Source organism: Marmota monax, unplaced genomic scaffold (genome assembly GCF_021218885.2).
Source record: "Marmota monax isolate L192 unplaced genomic scaffold, Marmota_monax_Labrador192_F-V1.1 WCK01_AAM20220418_F8-fsc00129, whole genome shotgun sequence".
NCBI lineage: Eukaryota > Metazoa > Chordata > Mammalia > Rodentia > Sciuridae > Marmota > Marmota monax.
This window is the reverse complement of record NW_026693811.1, coordinates 1,512,840-1,537,767: the sequence shown is the minus strand read 5'-3', so window position 1 is coordinate 1,537,767 and position 24,928 is coordinate 1,512,840. Positions and strand designations below refer to the sequence as shown.

General features: G+C 40.3%; 1 protein-coding gene across 3 annotated transcripts in view; it reads left to right on the top strand.

Annotated features, from left to right (window-relative positions):
- The first annotated feature begins 17,611 nt into the window (after positions 1–17,611).
- Positions 17,612–24,928, top strand: part of Itgb6 (integrin subunit beta 6) — a 120,412-nt gene continuing 113,095 nt past the window's right edge. For 2 of the 3 annotated variants that reach the window (XM_058584947.1, XM_046462260.2), the window contains exon 1: positions 17,612–17,933. The gene's annotated coding sequence lies outside the window, so the exon portion shown is untranslated. The remainder of the gene's footprint in view (positions 17,934–24,928) is intronic. The other variant, XM_058584948.1, reaches the window with a different exon arrangement.

Sequence of the window (24,928 nt, the reverse complement as noted above, 5' to 3'; positions counted from 1 at the left end):
CCTCTGCCTAATCCAAAGTACCTCTATTTTTCCCTAGCCCCACCGCATTGCAAATTAGCATCCACACATAGAGAAGACATTTAGCCTTTGGTTTTTGAGGACTGGCTTATTTTGCTTAGCATGACATTCTCCAGCTCTATCCATTTACCTGCAAATGCCATAATTTCATTCTTCTTTAAGGCTGAGTAATATTCCATAGTGTATATATACCACAATTTCTTTATCCATTCATCTGTTGAAGGGCACCTAGGTTGGTTCCATAGTTCAGCTATTGTGAATTGAGCTGCTATAAACACTGATGTGGCTATGCCACTATAGTATGCTGATTTTAAATCCTTTGGGTATAAACTGGGGAGTGGGATAGCTGGATCAAATAGTGGTTCCATTCCAAGTTTTCTGAGGAATCTCCATACTGCTTTCCACAATGGTTGCACCACTTTGCAGTCCCACCAGCAATGTGTGCACGTACCTTTTCCCCCACATCCTAACCAACATTTATGGTTGCTTGTATTCTTGATAAATGTCATTCTGACTGGAGTGAGGTGAGAGTAGCTTTGATTTGCATTTCTCTAATTGCTGGAGATGTTGAACATTTTTTCATATATTTGTTGATCCATTGTATTTCTTCTTTTGTGAAGTGACTGTTCAGTTCCTTAGCTCATTCATTGATTGGGTTGTTTGTTTTTTTGGTGTTGAGTTTTTTGAGTTCTTATATCCTGGAGATTAATGCTTTATCTGAGGTGCATGTGGTAAAGATTTTCTCCCATTCTGTAGGCTTTCTTCACATTATTTGGTCATTTCCTTTGCTGAGAAGCAGCTTTTTAGTTTGAATCCATCCCATTTATTTATTCTTTTTCTTTTTTATTATTAATTTTTTATTTATATGTGACAGCAGAATGCATTACAACTCATATTACACATATAGAGCACAAATTTTTCATATCTCTGGTTGTATACAAATCATATTCTCACTAATTTGTGTCTTCATACATGTACTTTGCATAATGATGACCATCACATTCCACCATCATTTCTAACCATTTATTTATTCTTTGTTTTACTTCTTGCACTTTATAAGTCTTGTTAGGGAAGTCAGTTCCTAAGCCAACATGGTGAAGATTCGGGGCCTACTTTTTATTCTGTTAGGCACAGAGACTCTGTTCCAGTGCCTAAGGGTTTGATCCACTTTGAATTGAGTTTTGTGCAGGGTGAGAGATTGGGTTTAATTTCATTTTGTTACATATGGATTTCTAATTCTCCCAGCACCATTTCTTGAAGAGGCAATTTTTTCTCCAATGTATTTTTTTTTTTGGGGGGGGGTAAACAGGGATTGAACTCAGGGGCACTCGATCACTGAGCCACATCCCCAGCCCTAATTTGTATTTTATTTAGAGACAGGGTCTCACCAACTTGCTTAGCACCTCGCCATTGCTAAAGCTGGCTTTGAACTCACTATCCTCCTGTCTCAGCATCCTGAGCTTCTGGGATTACAGGTGTGTGCCACCATGCCCACTTTCCAATGTATGTTTTTGGTGTTTTATCCAGTATAAGATAACTATTTATGTGGGTTGGTCTCTGTGTCTTCTTGGTCCATGTGTCTGTTTTGGTGCCAATACCATGTTGTTTTTGTTACTATGGCTCTGTAGTATAGTTTAGGGTCTGGAATAGTCATCCTCCTGCTTCACTTTTCTTGCTAAGGATTACTTTGGTTATTCTGGGTCTCTTATTTTTCTAAATCAATTTCATAATTGCTTTTTCTAATTCTATGAAGAAATGTCATTAAGATTTTGATAGGGATTGTATTAAATCTGTATTATTACACTTTTGATAGTATGGTCATTTTGACAATATTAAATCTGCCTATCCACAAGCATGGGAGATCTTTCCATCTTCTAAGGTCTTCTTCAATTTCTTTCTTTGTGGAGATGTTTCATCTCTTTTGTTAGATTGGCTCCCAAGTATTTTATTTTATTTTGAGACTATTGTGAGTGGGATAATTTTCCTAATTTCTTTTTCAGTGATTCAGCACTGATGTATAGGATGCATTTGATTTATGGGTATTGATTTTATACCCTGATACTTTGCTGAATTCATTTATTAGTTCTAGAAGTTTTCTGATGAAATTTTTTGGATCTTCTAAATATAGAATCATGTCATTGGCAAATAGTGAGAGTTTGAATTCTTTTCCTAATTGTATCCCTTTAATTTTTTTCATCATCTAATTGCTCTGACTAGAGTTTCCAGGACTATGTTAAATAGAAGTGGTGAAAGAGAACATCCTTGTCTTTTTCCAGTTTTTAGAGGGAATGCTTTCAGTTTTTCTCCATTTAGAATGATGTTGGCCTTGAGCTTAGCAAGAGATAGCTTTTATAATGTTGAGGTATGTTCCTACTATCCCTAGTTTTTCTAGTGTTTTGAACATGAAGGGGTGATTTATTTTGTCAAATGCTTTTTATGCATCTATTGAGATGATCATATAATTCTTGTCTTTAAGTCTCATGATGTGATAAATTATGCTTATTGATTTCTGTATGTTGAACCAACCTTGCATCTTTGGGATGAACCCCACCCGACTGTGGTGCACTATCTTTTTAATAAGTTTTTGTATGATTTGCCAGTATTTTATTGAGAATTTTTGCATCTATGTTCATCAGTGATATTAGTCTGAAGTTTTCTTTCCTTGATGTGTCTGGTTTTGGTATCTGGGTGATACTTGTCTGGTAGAAAAGAAAGGGATGCTTTCAAACTCTATTTCATGGAATAATTTGAGGAGTATTGGTGATAATTATTCTTTCAAGGTCTTGTAGAACTCTGCTGAAAATCTGTCTGGTCCTGGGCTTTTCTTGGTTGGTAGACTTTTGATGATGTGTTCTATTTCGTTGCTTGAAATTGATCTGTTAAAATTGTGTATGTCTTCCTGATTCAGTTTGGTTAGGTCACGTGTCTCTAGAAATTTGTTGATGTTTGGGGGATTTTTTTATTTTACTGGAATATAAATTTTCAAAATAGTTTCTAATTCTCTTCTGTATTTCAGTAGTGTCCATTGTGATTTCATTTTTCATCATGAATTTTAGTAATTTGAGTTTTATCTCTCTCTTCATTAGCTTGGCTAAGCATTTATCAATTTTATTTATTTTTTCAAAAAACCGTCTTTTTGTTTTGTCATTTTTTTTGAATTATTTCTTTGAATTATTTCTTTTTTTTCAATTTCATTGATTTTAGCTCTGATTTTAATTATTTCCTGTCTTCTACTGATTTTGGTATAGATTTGTTCTTTTTCTAGGGCTTTAAGATATAATCTTAGGTTATTTATTCATTGACTTTCTATTCTTTTAATGAATAAACTCAATGCAATGAACTTTCCTCTTAGCACTGCCTTCACAGTATTCCAGAGATTTTGCTATGATGTATGGTATTCTCACTTACTTCTAAATATTTTTTTTATTTTATCCTTGATTTATTCTGCTATCCATTCATCATTCAATAGCATATTATTTAGTCTCCAGGTGTTATAGTAGCTTCTACTTTTTATTTTATTATTGATTTCTAATTTCATTCCATTATGATTTGATAGAAAGCAAGTACAAAAACAGAGATATTACCCTGCAAAGAGTTGCTTTGTGGCAACATAATATATGGTCTGTTTTAGAGAAGGATCCATGTGCTGCTGAGAAGAAAGTATATTCACTTGCAGATGGATGAAATATTCTATATATGCCCATTAAGTTCAAATTATTGATTATATTATTTAGTTCTATAATTTGTTTAGTTTTTGTTTGGAAGATCTATCTACTAGTAAGAAAAGTGTATTAAAATTACCCAGTATTATTGTGTTGTGGTCTATTGGCTTCTTGAAACTGAGAAGGATTTGTTTGGTATACATAGATGCTCCATTGTTTGGGGTATGAACATTTATGATTGTTATGTCTTGTTGACGTATAATTCCCTTAAGCAGTATGTAATAGCCTTCTTTGTCCTTTCTGACTAACTTTGTCTTGAAGTCCACTTTATCAGATATAAGGATGAAAGCACCTGCTTATTTATACAGTCCATGGGAATAAATGGTTTTTTCCATCTTTTTATCTTCAATCTGTGGATGTCTTTGCCTACGAAGCGAGTCTCTTGGAGACAGCATATTGTCAGGTATTGTTTTTAGTCCAACCTGCCAGTATATGTCTTTTGATTGACGAGTTTTGGCCATTAACATTCAAAGTTATTATTGCGATATGATTTGTATTCCTTTTCATTTTATTTTTGGTTTTCAATTTGATTTAGTACCTCCTTGATTGTATTTTCCTAGCCTTTTTAAAAAAAATTATTTCTTCTTTTTAGTTATATAACAGTAGAATGTATTTTGACATATTATACATACATGAAGTTTAAATTCCCATTCTTGTGGTTGTTGTACATGATGTGGAGTTACACTGGTCATGTCTTCATATATGAACATAGGAAGATTATGTCCAATTCATTCCACCGTCTTTCTCATTCCCATTCCCTTCCCTTCATTCCCTTTTGTCTAATCCAACTAGCTTGTGTTCTTCCCTCCCCGCAACATATTGTGGGTTAGCATCCACAAATCAGAGAGAACATTCAGCCTTGGGTTTTGGGGGGTTGGTTTATTTTACTTAGCATGATAGTCTCTAGTTCCATCTATTTACTGGCAAATGCCGTAATTTCATTCTTCTTTATTCAGCCAGCCTCTTACAGAGCACTTCAAGGTATACCCAAGACACCATTCCCTTTCCCTGTTCCACCTGAAGCAGAGCTCAAGATTGAGCTACTAGGCTGGCTGCTTTAGTGTCCCTCTTCCTCTAACCAGTGAGTTCAGAAGCAGGTGGAAGACACTTCCAATTACCCAATCTTTCAGCTTCCCAAGGGCACTCACAAGTAACAGTGCATCTATATCTTATCACCAAAGCCACCCTTGAGAACTGAGGAGACAAACAGGGAGCCCTGTGTGGTTCACCATAAACACTAAAATTTCTATAAATTCTCACACTCTCTCCTAAATTAAAGGGAAATTTGTGTTTACCTCGTATCTTTTCCAAAAATGTGGTTATACCATTTGATTCAGAAATGTCTTTAAAATTTTGAAACACAAAAGTAACAATGCAGTACAAAGAAATTTTATTCTGATTTATTTGAGAACAAATGATGGACCCATTGCTTCATTACCTCTACCACAAGGGCATTCTCCTACACAACCACAACACGACATCAAAGTCAGAAAGGTAACACGAATACATTACTACCAACCAACCTACGACCCCAGTCAAGTCACACCAATTATTCCAGTAATGTTCTTTGTTGTAAAAGATGCAGTTCAAAATTGCACAGTGCATTTAGGTGTCACGTCTCTTTAGTTTTTCCTCAATCTAAAGTAGCTCACCTGCCTTTGACTTCCATGACTTCAACACAATTGAATATTATATATCAGAGTGTCCTCAGATGGGTTCTTTTGCAGATTCTGTGCCAACCACCATTGACAATCACCCAAGTGAAACTGTGTTCCCTTCTCTGCAGCCCATCAAGAGTGCTTGAATTCAGTTTGTCTTATTACCAAATATGTTCCCTTTGACTACTTAACCAAAGGGGCATCTTCCAGGTACCTCCATTGTAAAGTTATTCTTTGCTACTTTGTAATTAAGATGTACTTTATGGAAAGCTATTTTGAAGCCATGGAAATACTCTTAAACTTGTATTCATTTACCCCTCTGAATCAGAGTATGGATTCAGGTTTCTTACCAGTGGGTTCCAGTCAGTTCCACTTATTGCTTTGATATTCAAATTATTCCCAGTTTGGCCATTGGGAGGCCTTCAAACAACAAGCTTCTATGTTCTTCAAACATACTTTGCTTTCTGGAGCCACAAAGTATCCCAGGCCATTTTGTATCTTCCCTGACCCATTCATTGCTCCAAAAATCCCTAGTTCCTTTATGTGGAGAGCAATATTTAGAAATCAAGATCTGGCGAGTTTTCTTTGCTACAGACATCACTATTCCAGCCCCTGACAGTGAGCAGGTTAGGAAATGTGCGTGTACCCACAGACATGCACACCTATGTGTGAGCACAACATACAGACCTCTCTTATCTGTATAAATATTGGGAAACATGAATTTTCACATCCATACTTCCAACGCCACAGGTTCATTTCCCCTTTCCATTTCTGTAATTCTCCTTCCTGACAACAAGAAACCTGACTCCCAATACCTTGATATACTTACCCCTTTGATCATTGCCCTACATGTAATCACATCACACACATTCCTGTGCGAGATGCCTAGCCTGGCTCACCTTGCTCAGAATCTGCTATCTCCCACTGTGTGGCCTCAAGTGTGAGGAAGCTGCTCTCCTTCTATTCTGTCTCCTGAAACATTCAGGGTGTATCAAGGAGCAGGAGAGATTTGGCCCTAAGAGGGCAGGTACCCTCCAAAAGACGAGGTTTCTTGTGATATTATAATTTTGGCTCATGAAGTCAGCTTGCCCATTGTCACATGGAACATGGCAAAATTGACAACCAGGAAGGCTGTGGCAGTGGAAAACCAGAGAAGAGATAGAAATGAGCAAATGGCATGAAGGAGAAAGAGAAAGGAAGTAGAAAAGACACAGAAAGGAAAATGAATAAAAGTAAGAAAAAGTATGGAAGGAAAAGAAGATAAAATGAACCACTTTCTAAATCTGTCCCCTGAGGGCCTGTAAATAAGTTCCCAGCCACCAGCTATGGTGTGTATTAAATTAAGGACACAATGAGGTTTCTAAGATGTCAGCTGGAAGTTGCCATCTCTGTTCAATATGCTCTAGAAACTCTGATCCTGCAGAAATACCTGATTTTCCTGGGTATTTTTTCAAGCACCTTCCAAGAGAAACCCATCTAGTCTCATAGAGCATCAACATTCCAGTTGAACTATCTTGTTAACCATGACTTATTTATTTTTAAAATATATGCAACTTTTATTTGTCAATTATACCTCATTACACTGGAGGGATAGGGAAGGAAGGGTGCAAACCAACTTGGAAAACCAAGTTAATTTTTATGTTTCTAAAATAAATTCTTTTGAGTTTTTGAGAATGAAAAGAGCTACAACCTCTTGGAATAGGGAAATAGTGGAATTCCCAACCTAATCCATACCTCACTCATTGCATTTCCACTTGGCCCCCTTTAGTTTATAGCACTGGCCAGTGCTATAGGGGGGACAGGGAACCTCCTGTTCTCAAGTCAAATGACCCTGCTGAAGAGGTCATATCTCAATGACATCTTTGCTATGTGTTCCTGTGGGCTCTCCAATTCTTATAATTTCATTCCCTTGTTTAAAATCCTCTACAAGCCCCACCAAGTCTAAGTGCCTGGCTCCCCCATGACTCATTTTTACTGCCTTTGAAGCCTAACCCCCAGTCATATCCCATCATGAACTCTTAAGACCTCAGAAGAGTTCTCTGCTCTGGACTTTTGCACTTTGTTGTCTCTCTCCTAGAATATTCTCCCCTACCTAGAGAACCCCTATTCATCCTGTAAGTTTCATCTCCACACCTAATCTTCTTGAGAATAATTAGGCAGTGAGTAGTTTCATTCTAACTATTTCTAATTTGTGAAACATAATAAGCTTTGAAAAGTGCATAAAACAGATGTATCTTTACCAAATAAACACCCTTCTGACTCACACCCAAGTCAAGAATCAAACAGGGGCACCTCCACAGACCACTCCCCATGGGTGTCTCTTCAAAATCATAAAATCCTCCTTTCATTCAGGAAGTACTACTCTGCAGTCTTCACAGTATTCATTTTCTTGCCTTTTTTATGATTTACCACCAAAATATGAATCCCTAAAACATACTTTAGTTTGCCTATACTTAAACTGTCCAAAAATGAAATCATGCATTAAATATTTGTTACATCCGGCTTCTTTTGCTCAATCTTTAACATTTAATCACATTTTGGCATATCTATAACCTATTTGTTTTGTCACACAGTAATCCATTGTATACCACTTTATAGTTGATAAACGTGTTCTCTTTCTGGTCTTTGGCTATGATGAACATATCTGCATGTGTCTACTGGGACAACCATGCATGTTTTCCTGTAGGGCACATGCCCTGGAGTAAGACTGCTAGATCATGAGACAGGCCTGGCTTCAGGTTTACAAGGTAATGCCAAAATGTTTTCAAAGTGGTTATCACTGTAAGATTAGAGGAAATCTCTGTATCCGTCTGTCTCTCTCTTTTACAATGAACACCTCCACCTGGCATATGGGGGGCAGTCATTAGAGCCTGGGGAGTTGGAGGGTAAATATTGGCAAAGATGAGCAGTGAGTGACAGCTGACAGGAGACTGGCCCTCATGGAAAGGGAAGGGGAAGGTGCCAGACCTAGAATACAACCAGTATCAACGGCTTTCACATAGAATTGCATTTGCTCTTCTCTGTTCTGGAAAGGAGCTGGGTTTATCTAAGGCAGGATACAGTTTATGGCACCGATCTCTGGTTCCTGGGATATTGTTTCAGTGGCTTCCACCAATGGATGCAGCAACCGTGGACCAGGCCAGGTTGCTGCTGGTGCAGCCACTGCTGACCATCCACCCCAGGTCCCTGGACTCGGTAACTCTCCTCCCTCTCCTGGCCTGGCAGTGGCAATTGTGGGTGTCTCACAATCTCATCCCTTCAAACCCAAAGCCTCTGTATTCTAACGTGGCCACTGCTAGAGTATGGTGGCAGCTCATTCTCCTTGCCAACCTTCCATTCTTGGCTCACCAACAGAGCCAGGGAGGGGATATGGGGAAGGCAATACATCTGGGTGTTATTTTAAAACTGGGATTAAGGTGCCCATCTATCTCCTTCACATTATTGAGGAGTTAGGGCCATGTGTTAATCTTCACCAGGTCCTTCCCTTTCCCCAGCACCATCCCCAGTGTCTCACCTAGGTACCTCGCCTGACACTTACTCACACTGCAACTTCCCATCAGTTGGAGATGGAGGAGACACCTGCTCTTAGAAAGCTTCACTACTATCTACCAGAGAGTTGTCAGAGAGGCCATACAGGTCTACCATGACTGTAGAATGGCCATGTACCCTCTGAAGCTGTACAGTGTGCAGCCTTCTCACCATAACCCACAGGCTGCTTGGTGGATAAAGACAACCCAATGCTTAGACCCAGTGCTTATACTCGTGTTTGCCAATAATCCTAAACTCTTAAAATAGAATGACCCAGGCTGGGATTGTAGCTCCATGGTAGAGCACTTGCCTCGCATGCATAAGGCCCTGGATTTGATCCTCAGCACCACATAAAAATAAATAAATAAAAATAAAATATTGTGTCCATCTACAACTAAAACAATTTTTTTTTTGAAAATAGAGTTGCCCAAAGTGTTAGCAAGTGATCTAAATTAGTTACTCCCTCTAGGAGGAAGATCCACCGGATGCTTATTTAAGTTCATCCAGAAACTGCCAGCCAGATAAGGCTTGAATGATTTAAGACCAGTGACAGGTTTTAATTTTGTTATGGCTCAATAATTTTCTTTCTCCAGTTTGCAGAGTATGGAAAGAATATGGCAGACAAACTCAAAATGTATCCTTCAATTTGCTCGTGACCCTGGGGGCTGAGGTTACTGGAAGGGAAGACTGTGGAGTGTGGACTGTCAACCTGAGGTCACAAAGGTTTACTGCCCCAGGTCATACACATTTGGCCAATGGAGATGAATAGGGAACCCACCAAAGTATGCACCCAAAAGACCACTCAGCCTGGTGGAAGACACATTTTCTCATTTGTCTGCCCAGAGGGAAGACTTCTAATTCTCACAAGGACTAATTCTATGCATGATATTCACACTGTTACAACACACAGAGCTGAACCTAGTAACAGCAGTTTCCAAAACTAACAATCCTGTGCAACCTACAAAACTAGCCACCCCATTCTGACCATTAGTTCTGTTTTCTTCTTTGTTAAATCATAACAGTTGTAAATCTCTATTTTCTAAGTTCAGCACAGTGACTTTGTAAAATGAATCCTGCATATTTCTTCTTTTTCCTCTCCAGACCCCAACAGGTTGACCATCCCTCAGGGTGGCAGCAAACAGGCTGGCTTGTCTTGGGCTCCCACAATTTAGGTGTGGCCAGTGAAGGGTACTGGCAGACCAGCTGCTGCCAGGCAGATCAGAAGCAGCAGCTGTTAAGGTGTGATTGCTTGGGCGCCCTCCCTACAGGCCACAGGTTGTCAGTGTCCAGTCGTGGGCTAAATTGCACCCCATCCCATTCACACATTGATTCTAACCCCCCATATCTCAGAACATAACCAAATCTGGGAAAGGGCCTTTAAGGAGGTAGTTAGGCTCAAGGAAGATCAATTAGACTGGTGGCCTTGTAGGAAGAGAAAATATAGACCCAGAGACAAACACGGAGGTGACCATGTGAAGACACAGGGAGAAGATGGCCAGCACCTTAACCTTGGACTTTAGAACTGTTGAAAAATGGGCTTCTGTTGTCTGAGCCCTCTCGGGAGCCTGAGTAGATCAAGATGGCCCTCTGCCACCACAGCCACTGTTGTGCTCCCATTGTGGAATAAGAGCTCTCACCCTAGGCTGGGGCAGGGGGTCATCCCCTTAGCCCTTCAGGCTTTGGGCAGGAAGTAAGGGCTCCTTGTTCCTCCTTCCCTGTCACTGCTGGCTTCCTGAACTGCACCCAGGCATTGGTAACTGTCTCTGTTAAACTCTTCTCCTTCTCCTTGAGCCAGTGCACCAGGTGTTACTGGCAGAAACTTAGGATTCATTTGTTTCTCTCACAATGTGCCCAGGCTGTTCCTAAAGTGTTCTCCTACCAACAGAAACGAACCAGACCAGCTCATCAAGTGAGCACCTCCTTCTGCCACATTACTCGATAAAGAGCATGTCTCTGAAATTTACATGGTGACTAGAAGCTATTGGAATATGCAACCCAGCAGGTATCTCTGCAAAAATGACACCAAGTCTGTCCAGCCAAGTAACATTAACACTGGATGAGTAAGTGAGATAGCGACGGCTTTGAAAAAAGAAATGCATGCTATGGAGAGAACACTTTGAAGCAGGTATTTAGAACTGTTTCTACCCCCTGTATAAATTTGTTTCTGAAAATGATTTTATTTCTTAAAAATTCTGAGATTGAAATATGGAAAATGGTATTTTTCTAAATTATTTAAAAATATTGGAAATGTATAATTTCAGAGAGCTTTGAACATATCTCTATCCATTATCTAAATGCTAAATGTCTGTGAATGGACCAGACTTCTTTTTGGTATCAGGGATTGAACTCAGGGGTGTTTACCAATGAGCCACATCCTCAGCCCTTTTTCATATTTTTTTTAGAGACAGGCCCTCAATGAGTTGCTTAAGTCCTCACTAAGTTGCTGAGGCTGCCTTTGAGCTCGCGATCCTCCTGCCTCAGCCTTCCCAGCTGTGAATAGGACTTCTTTATCTTCTGGTTTTCTCCAGGTTTGGCCAATGGGAGACACCATTTAAAAAAAAAACAAAACACTTTTTGATTAGATTATAAGATCATTTGATTGATGCCAAGGCAGATGGAAATCAGTAAACATTCAACAGAGTCTCTGCAAAACATAGATGTGACTAAAAAAAATGAGTCACAATTTAGTCAATACAACCAACAAGGCCCTTCCTGCATTCTCTCTGTAGCATTGTCTTGAGCTATGCTAGTCATTAAAACCAGGTATAAAAATAAACTTGTCAGGAAGAAATTGACACAGGCAGCACTGTTTGAAACATATCCTCCATTTCAGGATAAGAGTCACTTCCAGGTCATTCTCAGCCTTACCCAACCCCATCAATACTCCATTATCATGCAAAGAACCCCTACTCTATCATTGTAAGAAAGGAAATCCTGAAAACACCCCAGGCTATTCCACAAGGATCCTTCCCTAATAACTTCCCTAGCCTAACCACCAAAATCCCCCTATCTACAGCTTGGGGTAGACAGACTCTCCTATGTCTACCCCAAGCTGTAGGCAGACTGGCCCCAGCCTCCACTGGGCCTCCCTCTGCAGGTGCCCTGATTAAACCTGTGCCTGTGGAGCTGTGTCTCCTCTCTATTTCCCTCATTCTGTTCTTTCCTTACAAAACTGAACTTGGAAACAGACTCATGATTCATATCACAAAGTGTTAAAGCCAGTTTTCAAATGGTCCTTGTTCAGTTCAGTCCCACGAAAATTCAAAATGAGCATACAAACTTAATAGGACAGTGAAAACACCAATTGTTTTTCTGCCATTAAGAAAATAATTATATCGGGCTGGGGATGTGGCTCAAGTGGTAGCGTGCTCGCCTGGCATGCGTGCGGCCCGGGTTCGATCCTCAGCACCACATACAAACAAAGATGTTGTATCCGCAGATAACTAAAATAAATAAATAAATAAATAAATAAAAAGAAAATAATTATTAAATTCATTTCATCTTTAAAATTTTTCTCTTTTTAATTACTAGAAATGTTAGTTCGATATACAGGTATATAATTTACAAATGAATAACAAGGATTTGGAGTATCCATTTAAAATTGTTCACCGATTCTGATGAACTATCTAAAAAGCTTGGAAACTGGGCTGGGGTTGGAGCTCAGTGGTGGAGCGCTTGCCTAGCATGTATGAGGCACCGAGTTTGATTCTTAGCACCACATATAATAAAAGGTCCATCAACAGCTAAAAAATTAAAAAATAAAAAAAAAGCTTGAAAACCACTGGACATTAAACCACAGGGGCTATAAAAAACCTACTGTGGCCTGAATCTTAGGACTTCAGATTCACAAATTCTGCCTTGTTCAAACCGACTTGAAAGAGAAGCAGGGTGTGAAGGAGGAGATGGGGCACTCACCTCCTCACATCAGGCAGGATGGTGTGCTCATTTGTTTGAGCTACTACCACTCAGAAAGTTTTGAAAATATTTGGAATGTAGTAGGAGATGCAAGGACCACCCACAAGTTAAAAACCTAAAGAAAAGCCTTCCAAATACAACAGGGCAAACGTGGGTTAGCTTCTCCCCAGCTCCACATCCAGACCAGGGCAGGGCTGGGTGAAAAAGCCACCTTGACCAACCCCACTTGAATTCCCCATTCCTGAGTGTTATATTGGGTAGGAGCCTTGGAAATGAATGTTATCACAGCATGCAGTGTTTGGAGGTGACAGAAAACACTCCAGTCATGTCAGAGAGAATGACCATGTAGATTAGACTGGGGGAAATACCCCAGAACTCCACTCAGCATGCTTTCTTTCTAATGCTGCCAGCAAAATGAGTCCAAATTCAGGCAGAGCTCTGAACAATGCACTCATTTATTGCCTAGGTTTTCAGGCAAATAGCTGTGAAAATACATTGGTGAGGTGGAGACATCATTACAGGACTTTGAAATTGAAACTGCTTCCAACCTGCTTAGTGTTATTGTTTTTCAGGATTGTCACTCATTAAAATTAAAATCTAGCTATAAAACAAGAGACCTGGGGAGATGTTCACTTCTCTGCAGATAAATCCTGCTTCCTCTAGCTTTACTCCTTAAAGGCAGGGCAAATCCAAATCATCATCTCAGCACTGAAGGATGCCCCAGAGCAGTTTCACAGCCCTGTAAAAGTCTCCAGAGGAGATGGTCTGAACACTTGAAAAAAGCAGCCTTCTTTGCAATTATCTAAGAGGAACAGGGTGATGTAACTCGCCATTCTTCCTACTATCCTGTTCAGAGTCACATCTTTAAAAAACAAATACTGGGGATTTGTTGTTGCTTTGTTTTGCTTTTAATCTCCATTAAGGAGTGGTCTGATTACGTAATGGTATTTTATGGTGAGGGAGGTGAGCCCATCCCCGAGTTTTGCCAGTGCCCATTATTCAGCCTCCTGCCCAGCTCACCCAGGGCCTTCTAAACACCAGGAGCTTTCAGATGAAGCACAGACTGCTTTCCTCCAAATCCACATTCTGTGGAGCCAGTGTTTGGCAGATCCTGCTGTTTTACATGACTGTGGCCTCCAAACTGGGTTTTCCTTTCTCCTTTCTGCAAATAAGGTGGCAGCATCTGGTCCCAAATCATTTTCCCAAAATGACCTTCCAAATGAACACCTGGAGAGTCCAAACACCCTCCAACTGGAAGGTGTTTGTCATTTACTCCACACGCCCTGCTCTAGCCTCTTGCAAAACCTGTCTGCCTTCCCACTGTCAAGAATGACGTACACACCTTTAATCCATTTGCCTTTTTGAAAAATGAAGGTGAGACCTTGATTTACTGTGGCCGGACCACCCTACTGTACAATACCAACAGATTATTGGGCCTGGTGGCAGCCCTGTCCATCATGTTTTATGACTGGGACAATTCCCATCTTGGCTGGGGAGCTAGGAGTGGAATTTTAACTATGAATTTCCTTGTGTTTAATAGGACAAAGTCAAAAGGCCACATTCTGCCTTCAGATATGCATGAACAACTTCCAACTGGAGTTACTCATGTATATCTGAGTTTAGTTAAAATACTCCAACTCTCCAGCATTATTGAATAACATGCTTTGTTTCTTTTTAAATTTTTTTAAATGTGCATGAGGGAGGGTGAAACAGCATGAGTTAATTAATCAAAATTATTTGCTCTTTTTGGGGAAAGGTTTGGTTATAGTCCCACTCATCTACTTTTTTTTTGGTCTGGGGATTGAACTCAGAGGCACTGAATGAATCACTGAGCCAAACCCCCGTCCTGTTTTGTATTTTATTTAGAGACAGGGCCTCACTGAATTTCTTAGGGCCTCACTAAGTTGCTGAGGCTGGCTTTCAACTTGTGATTCTCCTGCCTCAGCCTCCCCAGCTTCTGGGATTATAGGCATGTGCCACTGCACCTGACCTTTTATTCCATCTTGATACAGACCAACTACTGAGCCCCCCCAAGCTTATCTTAAAGGTCTCAATAGCCTAGATACAGCATGTTACTTGAGGGGCAGCTGTAGGACAGTGGAAACAGATGTAGACTTAGAAGAAGCAAGATCAAGTTCCAGTTCTGATAGTACTTGTATGGACTTGGACAAGTCACTTAGTCTTTCCTAGTATCTATTCATTCATTTGTATTGACTTTGCAAGGTTATTGTGTGAATGCAAGATAACAGGTATAAATTTGGTCCCCCCACTTCAAAAAAGTACTTTATCTATCACATAAGCAAAAATATATAAATAAACAAGTGCCAGATGATAATGGAGAGAGTAAGGAGAAATTTACAGGCAAACAATGTTCATGAGTGTGTAAATGGTAAACGCCCTTGGAAAGCAATTGCAATGAATATTGATAATGAACATTTAAAATTATCCTCTTAGGTTTAATAGTTCCATATTTGAAAGTTTGCAATAGGAAATAAAAAATAATGGAGGAGAAAACAGTGGAAACAACCCAAATTTTAAGCAAATGAGGGAATGTTTAACTCCTATCAGAATGACACATAGGTTAAAATCTTACAGTGTTTAAATGAAGAAAAATGAATTCAAAGTATATGTATTCTGTATAGTCACATCTTTGTAACAATTACAACAAAAAGCAAACATTTTAAAAACCTGGAAGCAAATAGAACCTGGTAGAAGAGAACCAGAAGACACTTTGAATAGAAGGACTACATGAACCTTTGTCCTTCTTTCAACACTTAATACCATATGTATACAGATGATCCTCAGTATGTATTAAATGGATTTTTTACAGTGTCATACCCTAGCTCATAATTAGCTAGAACATCTTGCTCAAATAACTTTCCAATTAATCAAAGCTTTGTTTTAATTAGTCCTCCAAAATAGTTTTGAAATTTTTCCAGTGGTTTGATCCTATTTTTCCATCCAGCTATATGTAAGACGATAGATATTCAGACTAGCACATTTGGCATTTGGTCAAATGGCAAAAGCTTGGATTTAAACATTGAGTGTCACAAGGCACAACATCAAAGGAATGTTCAAATATTGCTCCTCACATACAGCACAGCCCATGTCATTTGATCCTCAAGAATGCAGAGCAGCGGGTGATGAATGTCCATGGCAGGAGAGCCAATGTACATATTCCCATCAACAGAAGAATGGGTGCAAGCCAGACAAGCAAGGGATGCCAATGGTGTGCTCGTAGACAGTCATTTTCATCATCAGCATGGTATTGTGAATTAGAAATACGGAGGGAAATTCAATAAACAAAGCCCCATTAATTCACAACATAGATGAGTACATAAATATTTGTAATAGTTATTGCCTTCAGATAAATCCAACTGTGACACTATAAAACGCTATTTTATATTTCTAGCATGTGCCACAGGCCTTGTACAGTCACTTACGAGTTGAGCACCACACTCTACAGAGTAGAGTTGTCTGGCCAGGAAATAGAAGATAGTCTCTGCTCAGGCAACCCGCATAGGAAACATATTTTACAGCACGGAGGGGATAATACTCTATGGCAAAAATTAAATCAGTTCTGCAATTGCAAGTGGAAAATGTTTCCTTACATCTGAATTCACTTACTGAGCAAGGGACCAGACATGCACCTCAATTACAAGAAATTAAGTTCCTTGAAGGCTCATGAAATCATCAAACGTTAGAAATGAAAGGGAGCTTACAAATCTTCTAACACAATACATACATACACACACACACACACACACACACACAAACTTTTTACAGATGAAGGAGGTTGGGAATTTCCCAAGGTTATACAGCTAGAAGAGTCAGGATTCAAACCCAGGTCGCATGGCTCTCTTTGCTGCTCATTTCAAAACTCCTCAAATACCACAGGGAGTGAGATTGCTCAACCTTGACAAGTACTATCATCAGATGTTCAGGATGCCATGTGGCAGGATGCAAAGGGCTTTGAAGTCACCAGAGTTCATATCCTGACTTGGGCACTTGCAGTGTACAGCCTTGGAAGGTCAACTACAGTCACCACAGCTCAGGCTCATCTACAAAAGCAAAGACCGTAAACCCTGCCCCATGGCATGGTGGTAAGAATTAAATGGGATAATACACATAAGTACCAAAAGGATGCCCGGCACACCACAGAAATTCCATGAACAGCACCTGCCATTACTATCTTCCCACTTCCTTGAAGGCAGACCCAAAGTCCTGAACTTTCAGCATCAGCCTACAAAGAAGAGTGCCATCCAAACAATTCATCCTTACCAAATGCTGTATGGAGGTTTCTGTTCTCAGTTGTGCCCAGCCGAAATAAACCTAATTCAATCTGGATCATTTAATGCTTAGCACCATTTTTAATACTAATCTCATCAGTTGTTATTTTCTGTTTCCGATTTACCCAAATAAGCCATTTTTAGAGGTTATGACTTTAAACCTAAGATGCCCATAAAATAGAATTATCTTGGAAACACCAAGATCCCTCTGAGGGAATGTCAACATAAACACACAGGGGAAATGGCCACGCTTGATAAGGATTTGGTCACTGGCTTGGATGAGTGTTCAGTTGTAAACTCATCCGATACTATTCTGAGGAATTCCCGTCTATATGTGCTTACTGCCCTCGCCACCCTGCCATCCTCTAGGTTTGAATGTCCTTTATGGAGTGAACTTGATCCTCCTGTTTCACTTTTGGTCTCTGTCCAGAGAAGCGAATGCGCTGGCATAGCTCTGCCATTTGTCAGCCAGAAGTCTGGCTACACATTTGCTCGTCAATCTAAACCTAACCTATTCTCATATGAGCACTTGGGGCTTCATGTAAATCAAACAGACATTCTGTCATTCACCAGCAATATCGCTCCATAGTGCTCTACACCCATGTGCCTCCGTGAAATATTTCACTATGCCTGTGGAAGAAATATTCAAGTGACTGTGCTTTTTCAGGAATGGTGACACCAGAATGTTTTAAATCTGTTCATTACCACAACAAGGATAAATGGCATTTCTGCCAAAGACTTTTACTAACGGGTGCCGTAATGCACGTCAGCACTTTCTGAAATTAGAGGTTCTTCCCTGAGAGGTAAGTAGTATCATGCATGGCTAACAAAGGCAAATCCAAATTTTGAAGCCGAGTGTTTCTTATCAGAGTCAGAGTCATTGTTCGTTTCCAACAGACTCTGCCTTGGGGAATTCATAATGTCATGTCTACTCTCTTGGCATTAACATCCAGGTGAGTCTGATCCCAAGGTTTGTAAAAAGGCAGATCCTTATTAACTTAGCATGTTGCATGGTGACTTTTCCTACATTTGGAGCCATGCATGCTTTTATCGGTTATATTTCAAAAGTCTGCTGTGGTTTAAGGACAATCTCTCATTGATGTATTAGTTTGCTACTCATTAAAATACTTTAACAATTAGTCATATAATCTCTTGTTGAGATTTTAAGATATTTGTTTCTGGTTGTAGTAATTAATTGTTCATTAAAAAATTAGTGATGAGACTAGCCTTCATTAATTCTTTTGGCATTTTCAAGAGGCACAAAGGGACTGAGGGACTGGGAGTTTAAACAAGAAAATTAAATATCAGTTCTCATTGACATGTGCATGGTATTAGGACAGGTAACTTAAGTGTTTCTGGATTCACACTGGTGCTTTGATGTAGAGGTAACACATGGGGATACTGGAGAAAATGGAGAAGGGAGGACTTTGGATCCAGGTTATCTATAGCAAGTATACTTTATTCCTATAAGTGTCTGAAATGCCTGGTGTCATTACTATTCACTGCAAGAACTGTAAGTATGACCACTGTGCTGTGTTAAAAAAAAAATCCAATATCTGTGAAAGGTTATTCATCCAAATAATATATCCTCTAAAATTAAAGACTCACAGAGCCTGTATTGTATTGGCTTTCAAAATGTTTAAAATGGACAGAACATAGATTCTAGTCAGAGAGAAATAGTTGTCCTTTACTATTGTGGATTCTGAACAGGTCCTAGAGATCATAAAGGTTTTTAATACTGAATTTTCACTATAAAGTCACTTGATCACCAGTATAAATATTAGTGTCTAACTAAGTAAAATGTTGTGCCAGTGTGAAATGCAAAAATGCCTTCCTCTGGTTTCCTTTGTAGCTTTCTGCCTCTGACTCACGCCCTCTAGTGTTTCTGTGACAAAGTACAGTATTTAGAGTTCAGTTCACAGACAGAATAGGTTCCCACCCCCCACCCCAGTCTCTCAGTATTTTCCCTAGATTCATACACTAAAGCAAACTTATCATCAGATATTTTGCCCTGAATTCTAGGTGATTGCAAAAATTTTTTATCTGAAAGTCTCAACTTTCAGATAAATACAAGTGAAATCTTGTATTCTGACCTCAGATCCCCAAAGGGGGCATTTACTTCTTATTCTTAGAGTTATGCTCCTTCCCTGCCTTTGAATTCTTGTATTCTAATTTACTTTTATTGTGCTGTGTAGATGGGGGAAAGATACTCTAATGAACTGAAGCATGTAAGCAGGCATTTCTTTGACGTATTTCCCAGGGATAGAACTGGGATTCTTCTGTTACCCCAGAGGTTCAAGGTATTTTGACTCAAGAAAAAGGGGATTAATTTTTTAATGATCTTATAGAAAACAAAGGGATATTTTCAGTCATGGAAGCCCTTAGTCAAACCAGAAGCAATAGTCACTTAGGAAATTTATGGCTCCTGAGCACTTTTTCTTTAGAGAAGGAAATATACTTACAAGTGGTCAGCTGCTATTGCTGCTGCTTTGGAAATCAGCCACAGCTGATTGTGAGAGCTAACTATAGGCCAAGGTCATCTGGGGGATCCACCCAGCCTGCTCACAGCCGTGGCGCCCCCACCTAGCCACAGCGCAAGAGCTTGCCAATCCAGCCAGTCCAGCCTAGACTGCTATTTTTAGTTGGAGTTCCAAAAAGTCCTTCAGGCTGCTGGCATTCACTTTTATACTATTTTAAACCATTATCTTTTCTATTCCCTGGCCACTCCTCGCCTTCATAATACCCACTGCATATTCACAGATATGGCGAATTGTAATATTGAAAATGAATCATTTTATGTAACAACAGAGTTCACCCACTTGTAGAGATCTACTCCATCAAATTACTTCAACTGAGTGTCTAAACAAGACACCTCAAATTTAGCTTCCTTCTTCTGTTCAGTCAACTCCCAACCTCCAGTCATCATCGGCTCTTATCCACTCAGATTTGCAAGCATCTGAAACTGATCCTGTCCTCTCCATCCACTGTCATTGCAGTTCATCCATTCTTCTGGGCTGCTATAATAGCTCCAAGCTCACTGTCCCGCCTTCAATGCCAAACACTCGAGTAGCAGTTTGTTACCTTTGAGAATTACAAATCAGAATGGTTTCCTCTTCTGTTTAAAATCCTTCAATGGTTCCCATCACCTGTAAGATTTCCAATTTTTAAACTCCCTAGTGTCTTGGTTCATTTAGGCTGCCTAAAACAGAATACCACAGACTGGGTAATTTATAAAAATAAAACAAAACAAAAAAACCCCAACAACTGGAACATAACGTATAGGCTTCCAGTTGTGGAGGCTTAGAAGTTCAAGATCAAGGGTCTAGAGTCTGGTCAGGGTCTCTTCGCTAGATTATCCCATGACAGAAAAGCAAGAAAGTATGAGAGGCAAAAGGGGGACCAACCACATCCTTTCATAAGGCACACCCTCCTACGACAGTGACCCGACTCCCACAAGGATTGCATTAACCCACCCTAAAGGTACCACCTCTTAGAATTGATATTTGGTAGACTACTAAGAGGAAGTCCAACACATGACTTTTGGAGGACATGTTTAGACCATAGCACTGAGACCAGGAGGCATCCCTCATTATGTAAATATACCCCATGCTTTGACCAGGCCAAGTATTTACTGACTTCCAACCCCATTGTGCTCTTCCATGTCTCCAGATCTGCTTAGTAATGTTCCCACTTTTCTTCAAGTCTCATTTTGCACATGATTATTAATGAGTGTTCCCTGACTCCCCACATCCATTCGGTTAGTCTCTCCATTTTGATGCTCTTTAGGCTATGGGGATCTTACTATAGGAGCTTAATACTAATTTTTTGTGTTCATGACATCTAGAACTGTATCTAAAGTAGTAATTAAATTTTGTTGTATTTATCAAAACCTAAATCTCAAATCAGCCAGTAGCATCCAAGAAATCATCATGTGAATGACCTCTCTGCCTTTCACTAAAAAGAAATTGACTCACTAGGATCCAGACTGGGTCGTAATCTAAGGCCTCATTCACTTCAGGAAATCTGATTTGTTTGCCAAAAGATGGAGTGCAAAAGTCTTGAGGACAAGGGAATTAGATCAGAGAAGGAGACAAGAGCAAGAAGAGTTGGAGCTTGCTGCCTATGCAGACCACCCAATTCTGGAAGACTTAGGAAACAAAGGGGCTACTAAAATTGAGATGGACACCAATGCCTGGCTCGTACACAGTATGTCTTCAGGCTGTCTCTTCTCCTTTAATTTTTGTACTCTATTTATGCCAATTCCCCAATTGGGTATAGGCTCAACCTGAAGAATCTGACTTGGAAATCAATAACCAGCACAGTTCCTACCTTGAATTTCCTGTTTAGTGATTCCCAGTCCTTTTAATCAGAGACAAACAGGCCCAGGGCTGCCTGGGTGTGTAGGAAGAGGAAACTGGGACAGTATCCTTATGCAGGGTGTCTGTGATCTCCACTGCTGTGTGGTCATCACTTGCTCAGCATGGAGCACACGGATAGCAGTGGGCAGAATCTGACTTCAGTTGGATTGACAGGGTAGCATGTTGTAGTTTTCATTTGATTTCAAACAATGACATCTACTAGTTTGTGAGTGTGGGGGTTGGCAATTTGGACTGTGTTCTGTTGAGTGTTTCCTCTGGAGGTCTCCTTTGGGCCACATGATTGGTCTAGACCAAGTGTCACTCACATGTCTGTGGTTAACAGGCTATCTGAAGTGTATTCTCCTCTGGATGGCCTCCTAATGGGTTGATTTGAGCTTATTTTCATGATGATCCCATGGGTCTAGTGCAACAGGAGTGTGTGAGCCTCAGTGTGCAAGTGCTTTTCAGGTCTCTACGTGTATCATGTTTGCTAGTGGTTGAACCATGTCACAGGGTCAAGTTCAGAATCAAGGAATGGAGAAATAGACTTTTTGGTAGGAGGATGGCAAGAGGAATACAAGGAAGCAGGAATATGTGGCCATTTTGCAATCTACCTTAGAGACCTTTTCAAGGTTATCTGTATGAAGCCGCCTGCATATCACTTGGGAAACTCCCTCTGCTTTCCTTAATAATCAATACTCAGAGCAGGGCTCAGTGGAGCATGTCTGTAATTCCGGCAGTTCAGGAGGCTGAGGCAGAAGGACCTAAGTTCAAAGCCAGCCTCAGCAACTTAATGAGGCCCTAAGCATCTCAGCAAGACCTTGTCTCTAAATAAAAAAGGGCTGGGGATATGGCTCAGGGGTTAAGCACCCATGGGTTTAATCTCTGGTTTAAAAAAAAAAAAATCAATACTCAGGCATGCATGCATTACATTCTGCCCAAGTTTGACCAGCCCACAGGGAGGGTGTCCTCTGTCCTCTGATGATCTAGTAAGTAGCCACTTGCAAAGAGCTGGGAGCACACAAATGGGGGGAAACAGTTTAGGTTTCAGTGACAAGCATCCCATCCACTTGAGGGAAGCGGAAGTACAAGAAAAATATAAAGAAATCTAAAGGAAAGAAAAGGTAAGGTGACACATGACTTGTCTGGTGAAGCTTCATGCTTCAGAAGATTGTGAAGACAGTGGGTCACTGGGCCCCTGTGCTCATTTGGCCACAAAGCAGTGGGGCATACAGTAAGCAGCTGCTCCCATCCAGTAGCCCACAAGTGCTCCAGCTAGACAGTCCCATCAACTCCTTGTTCACTTCCAATTGTCTCTTCACACTAAAACCATGTGTGGGTTGCCATCTGTCCAGGCACTCACCTTATTGTGTGGACAAATTGAAGATACTCTACTTTCTATTAAAAAAAAAATATGAAAACTAAAGATAGATCAGCAAGCTCCGATCCTTAAGGAAAGAATATTCCTGTATGTTAAATATATAAGGAAGATGGGTTTTGTTTTTGTTTTAAATACCAGGGATTGAACCCAGGGGTGCTTTACCACTGAGTCCTTCTTATTTTTTTGAGACAGGGTCTCACCAAGTTGCCTAGGATTTCACTAAGTTGCTTAGTGTTTCACAAACTTGCAAACCTCCTACCTCAGCCTCTCCATCGCTTGGATTACAGGCATATGCCACCACCCCTGGCTTAAGAAAGATGTGTCTTTGTAGGGGGAAAAATATACCTTAAGATGCTATGATAAGAGAGTTTCATTCACCCATTCACACTACCCGCTGAGCCCCCACGGTCATCTGAGTTTTCTACTCTTGATGAACAAATACCTTTTTTCCCCAACTTGAATAACTTGTAAGGTTTTTACATCTTACTGAGCTCTGCATTTTGGGCAAAATGGGAAGGGTATCAATAAATATTTCACTGGTGCATGGATAGCTTGGATCAAGGTTCTGGGAGAGAATAAATACAAGGGAAGGAGATCGCCTTCATTTAGATAATATTTTGCCTCAGCCAAATGGCTATTTCACAGCTAATCGTTGCATCTTAACCAGTGACAGCTGGAGCTCACGGCTTGCATTCTGCCTCATCGTCTTTATTCCTTCTGGAAAGGCAGGAAGCAGAAGGGCTCCGCACACAGCAGTCACAGACACTCATCAAAGACAAACCACTGACATGGAAACCCAACAAGCAGAGGCTTCCTAGTCCAAGGCTGGCTGTCGGGAGCCACATGAAAGCACAAGCTACATAGCACCGTCACAGCCTTCCTCCTTGGTTCTTTGGGGGACCAGAATTGGGGAACAAGGCTTCCTCCGTTTTCCAATAAATGACCTATTTCAGTGAAATGGGGTGGGGATGGGGGTGCAGCCACGCGGCCAGCCAGTCAGTCATAGCCAGGTCGGAGCGATGTTGGTATTTCATGCCAGTAATTCTGTCTAACAGAAACTCAGCCTGGCTTTTTTCCATTCCTTTTTAGCAAGATTGCAGTTGTAAATCAGCAAGAGTGTCCTGGAGACGGCTTCAGGTGGGTTGTCGGGAGCGGTGTGGAGGAAGAATCTTCAGAATAATTTAGAGTGTGAGTCTAGGAGGGAAGGTCAATTTTGCTATTTAGAACCAGAGCACTACGCCGAACTTGGCTTTGGAGAGATGCTTTAAATGTCAGTCTTGGAATTTGAATTTAGAATATGTAAAAAACACAATAACTCATACTTTTTACCCCCACGAGATAACCCATGTTCTCATCTCTGACCTCTGAGCATCCTCTAAGTTGGAGAGGCAACTTTAGTAATAATTGACTATGGGATGATAAAAAATCCTTTTTCATTCATAAGACCAGTTTATTGGTAGGTCCCAGAGGAAAATAGGGTGGGTATTATTATGACCTGAAGGGCAATATGGACAAAAACTGGATTTTCAAGGAGAGTACAAGTCCCAGGCTTACATTTTAATAACAGTGCAACTTTAGATAAGTACCTTGCCCTCTCTGGGCCTCTCCTTTTTCTCTAAAATCAAGAAGCAGTTATTCAGAAGAGCAACTGAAAAATAACTTTGTATAGTATTAAGGCCAAGTTAGAAACTGTCTTAGTCCATTTTCTGTTTGCTGTAATAGAATACCTGAAACTGGGTATCTTATAAAGGAAAGAGGGTTTTTTGGTACATGGTTCTAGAAGTCCAAGAGCATATTATCAGCATCTGCTTGGCTTCTGGCAAGGGCACCATGCGGTTCCATGCGTGTCAGAAAGGCAGAAAGTGCAGGAAGCTAGCAAAAGTGCAGGAGAAGAAGGGAACAGAGGAGCTGACCCACTTTATAACAACCAACACTCATGATCATGACCCCCTTGCTCAGGAACTACACAAATGCTTCCATGAGGGTAGAATCCCCGTGACCTAACTCACCACCTTGCCATATCATTACGTGGGCAATTACATTCCACATGGGGTTTCCC